Genomic DNA, 5,219 nt, shown 5'->3' on the forward strand with positions numbered 1-5,219 from the left:
AGTTATGAGTGCTAATTAGTCATTATTTCATCTTTGTTCTAGCTGTATTTGGCATCATAGCAGCATGCACTGAAATGGTATATTTAGAGAAATTCTTTTATTTTTCAGTAAGCCAGGAGTCTGCTTATGCTAATTACACTCACAGCTGGGATGAGGACTCCTAGGAATTAAATTCCTCTTTAAATTAGAAATTGGCAAGTTCCACTAGTTCTGATCCATGTTTAGATTTAAAGAAATAAAGCCTCTTCATTTCATGAGATGGTGTTGATTGATTAATTTAGAACTTGGGGGGGTTCAGATGAAACAATTTAACAGTTGAGAATTTCTGAATAGTTTCAGTCCATTTGAATATGATTTTTTCACAGTTAATAAAAAGTTTAATCCACAACATTACCATGATTCAAATTATGTATGCTTCCATATGGGCTTTATTTATGTTTCAAGGAGGGCAGTAGGAACTCTTGCTTGTTAGTGTTGTGCTGCAGAGAGTTCCCAAAGGATGAGAACAGGTGATTTAAATAGTGTACCAAAAGCTGTTTCTATCCCATTTCTTGGCCTATATACAGATTATGCTAGGTCAAGGTAATACTTTTCATTTGAGCTTCAAGTTAGCCTCTGGATAACTTTTATACAATATGGCTTGGGACCAGTTTTGAAATTGGATGGTTCTTAGCTAGAACCCATGTAGGGAAGCTAACCAAGGGAAGGTTGGTTGTACTACTGAATGTTTTAAGGAGGAAGAGTAGATTCCTGCTCTGATTTAAGCATGTGGTACTGCAGTCAGGAGTGCCATCACTTATTCACAATTCTCTTTCCCCAGCTAGGAAGTGCAATCAGATTGGTAGGTCTTGAGCTGAGACTTTTTTACAGTGTCCAAAACTTCCTGAGGAGTGAATGTATGGAGCTGTAGAAATGCAGACAGAAAGTTTGTTAGCTCATTCTTAGCAACATGCTACCTGAAAAACCTTTCCAGGTGTGCATGATGTTTTTGGTGAATAGAATGACAGTTCTTCACAGTATTGCAGTTCAGTTCTATTATGGGCACTTGGGCTTGGCAAACGTAACTTACTTCCCTAATAACACCTCTGGGTGAGAACTAGCAGATTCTGGTAGGAAGCTGGTAGGAAGGTTTTCTTGGTCTGTTAACTAGCCTAAGCATAATATTGGAGAATTGCTTTGCTTCAGCCTCTCTGTTTCTACTATTATTTTTCACGACTGACACCTGAAATCTGCCCCTCCCTCTCTGTTGCAGGGTGTCAGAAAACCAAAGAGACCTTTGTCAGCCATGAGAAAGGTAGGGTTAAATGGGAGTGTGCACACTGATGACTGAGATTTGTGCAAGATGATAATTTGCCACACCCTTGACACTTTGTCTTGCGTGTGCTGTGCTCTGTTTTTAAACTTGCTTTGCAATTTCCTGTTGTCCAAAAGTCAGTATGATTACATCAGGATCATGGGTCTTGTTTAGTGGGTTTCACATGGGCTCTGACTGTTGCCTCATTCCAAAACCATAACTGGGTTGTATGTTCTTTTTATTGACTCCTAATCTGAAGAGCAGGCCCAGGCTGTTTCCAGTTACATGGGTTAGATCAGAAAAGGTCTGTTGGGATCCTAGGGAGAGAAGTGAGATGAATGTGTGGTTTTTATACCCTTAGTCCTGATAATTTGAATATTGACATTTCCCTGGACAGCAAGACCGGGGTGTTTTTATCACAACTGTCAAGTTATCAGTGAGCTACTTTATGCGCCCTTTATTCTGTGGTGGTTTGTAAAGGAGCATAAGATCTATATTAGTTTTGGCCCTGGTTTACACTGTTGGATGAGAGCATTTGAATGAACTTGTCAGACTTTGTAGCTTCTGTCACTCCTTTCCTCATCTTCCTAGCCCCCATATCTTTGGCTGGAATTCTGGTATGCAACATCCTGCAACAATGCTCCTCAGTGTATTAGGACAGCTATCTGTCTCTAAGTCTCCTACAGCAACTCTTTACAGGGTCTCCTACAGCAGCTCTTTACAGGGGTCCTATGTTTAATTTCTCTGTGGTACTAGGTACTCAGTTGTATTATAAAACAGTGTTGCATCTATACACTGAGGCAAAAATCTTTCATTCATTTGAAAAGGCCAGATTGGGCCTGCTGAGATCCAAACATAAATTAGTTCTGATGCATAGAGATGTAAGACTATGCCACCAAAGCATATTCTTCATTCTTCACACAGACAGTCACCATGTGATTTTCCACCCCTGCAGAGAAAGGGGGAGAACTGGGACAGAAAAGCATGTGGTATGTGCACAGTACTATAAGTCAGGTGAGGGTGATGGGGGCAGCAGCATCAAATTATGACTTTGAGGGGGATGCAAAAAAAAACGACACTACTGCTGCTAGCTGGCCACACTGCTGTCACCAGCTGTTGGAAGCTGCTGCTGCCACATGTGCATTGCTGCCCAAGGTACAGAATTGCCCCGTTACTCCTTGGTGGGAAGCATGTTTTCCCCTTCATCTGGCCAAAAACATGTCCAAAGAAGATGTGGGACCTCAGGGAGTGTGTCCCAAAATCTTCCATAGGACCAGCTCCTGTTGAAAAAGAAGAGGAGGGTGCCAACAAGGACCAGAGCTACTACAGAAAATATAAGGCACTGATAGAATTGATGTTTTGTTGCATAATGGGCCCCCCGAAAGTGCTTTACAGCCATGCCCTGACAGATGTACACAGCTGCAGAGTGCTTTAAAAGTGTACAATCATGCAACAAATAAACCCTCATTATATGAGGGTTCAAATGAAGGCTGAAAGTGGAGTGATATACTCCGAAGTCGAGTGACTTCATTAACTTCTGTCAGTCCCTTCATGAGAGCAGGGATGAGCTGATACAGCCCAGCCCCACCCCAGTTTCTGTTTTCAGGATCGGAGAGGTAGAAGGGAGAGGATGGAACCCCATTTGAGGCTGTGCTGCAGGGTGGGCCAGGTGGATTGGAGCCCCCTCAGGGTGGGGCCCTCCAATCCACCTGCCCTGCCGCCCTCCCTCCAGCATATGGTATACAAACCGCAGACCGAGCTCCTTCCCCTTCCTTCTCTCTCTCCCATCCTGAAAGCAACATCAGAGTGTGGGGGTGAGGGGGAGCAGGCTAGGGGGGAAAGGCTGAAGACGTGCAGCTGGCTCCAAAGTGGAGAGCAATCTCCCCTAGACCCAACAGCAAATGTCTGTTGGATCAGGTGGATTGCTGTAACTCGTGGCACTTTTTTTGAAGTGCTGTAAGTTACAGCAGAGAACTGCACATCTGTCAGTACCTACAGAGCAGGTGTGGGCAAAATGCGGCCCGCCAGGCCATTTTATCTAGCTCGTGGAGCCCCTAAAAAATTTAGAAAATTAATATTCATCTGGCCCTGGCTGCCTGTCATGCCGCCCTCGATTGCTTGCCAGAACTCAGCAAGCAGCCCTCTGCCTGAAATAATTGCTCACCCCTACTATAGAGCCTTCATAAGGAGTCCTTATCCTCCCATAGATCCTCAGGTAATCAGAAAACTTGAGATGTGGCTTTTCTATATGGGCAAACCCTTGTCTTCCTTAGTGGGGCAATGCAGGGTAACTGTGTAATTTTATATGAAGAAAGCCTCAAGCCTTCTACACTTAGACAGAATGGTCTGGCCTGAAGCACATGCTAAACATCTTCTGGTTTAAGAACAGTACATCACACAACCCGTTAAAAACACTTTGTAGCCATCGGTCTGAAAGCACTTTACAAGGATGCCTGAGCAGAATTATGCTTGTTATATAGATGGGAACAATTAGATACAAAACTGTTAAGTCTGCTTTTGATATAATTGAAAATGGGGCACACTGTGATTGAAAACCCAAATATGCAGTTTAATAATTATGAACAGCCAAAGGGCTCCCAATAAAGGTTTTATGAACCTTAAATGAATAGGGGATTTTATTTATCACCATGTTTATATGTACTTTTTGTTTCTCAATTACAAAAGCATAAAAAGAACATTATCAGTCTCAGATTGTGAATTGTGTTTCCAATTTTCCTGAGAACAGGAAAACAGCTGTTTGTACCAAATGCTCTATTTCTAATTTTTTTTTTTTTTTTGAACAGCAAGTTTCCGTTTGGTACAACTGATTGAAAATTGGGGATTCCAATGCTTTTATGCAGTCCTCTAACAAAGACTTTGGCAGTAAGTATAAAGTGTATTCCAGGGTAATGAGGCTGAGCTAAGTACTCATATGGTTCTTGTATCATTGTTCAGCATTCCTCATATTCTCACTGATCCCATTCTGGCAGTTTGCAGAAACATTCTGTATCATGAAACAGACTGTAAACTGGAACTCTGTGGAACAGCACATATTGTTTCCATTTGTCTACTCAAAGGACACTGTATATCTTTACCTGCAGTTTGTCTTCTGTTTGTGGTGTTCTGAATACTTCTGATCTCACAGAAGCTTGCATTAATTCTGTCTCCATAGGACTCCAGTTACGTCTGCCCTTTCTTCCCAAAGGACTGCAAGGCATGGCACATCATTTGAATTTGGCAGGCAAACAAAAACCATTTGGAAACTATAAAGAACACAACTGCTACACAATTGAAAAGTCTTTCCGTGAATGACCACTCTGATTCAGAACATGCCCCCTAGCATTTCACAGCGATGCCCTTGTTTTTGAGAGCAAAACTGAATGATGAAGCCAAAAATAACCCTTACTGTGTGGCCATTTTAAGATTGTAATAAAGGATTAGCTTTCTAGAAATGATTTATCCTTACATGATTTATGAGGAAATATAACTTGCACAGTAGTGTTATTTCAAATCTTGAGACATTTTAATATGAGCCATCATGGCGACATTCCTAAGGAGGGCCTACCAGCCCTATATACCCCTACCCACTACCCCGTTTATGCAGCATACCCTCATTGCCCAGCAACAGCATCACATGACTCTATGGGCATTTATACACATATTGTTTCATTGAGCGATGTGCTGGAGATCTGCCACTTCTGAGCAGACTCAGTTAATCAAGTCTGTTCCACACGCGAACTGATGCACGCTACACTGCGCCACTTGCAATTGTATAAGTGGCAAAATGCATGTCAGCGCACAGAAAATGGCAGCAATGTGCTTTTGAACTAAAGCACCTCCAAGGTGTTTAAGTTCAAAAGCACACTACCACCGTTTTCTTGGCACGTTTTGCCAGCAAGCATTGCAGCTCCAGGTGCTTTTCAAA

The 5,219-nt window shown here is 42.3% G+C and overlaps 1 long non-coding RNA gene across 1 annotated transcript; it reads left to right on the plus strand.

Annotated features, from left to right (window-relative positions):
* Positions 1 to 1,255: 1,255 nt before the first annotated feature.
* LOC149870271 (uncharacterized) lies at positions 1,256 to 4,746 on the plus strand. The gene is made up of 3 exons (XR_016440706.1): positions 1,256 to 1,294; positions 4,099 to 4,177; positions 4,467 to 4,746. It is a non-coding gene; the product is annotated as an uncharacterized LOC149870271 (long non-coding RNA).
* Positions 4,747 to 5,219: the final 473 nt, after the last annotated feature.

This window comes from Crocodylus siamensis, chromosome 2 (assembly GCF_052110815.1).
Source record: "Crocodylus siamensis isolate JL-2025a chromosome 2, ASM5211081v1, whole genome shotgun sequence".
NCBI lineage: Eukaryota > Metazoa > Chordata > Crocodylia > Crocodylidae > Crocodylus > Crocodylus siamensis.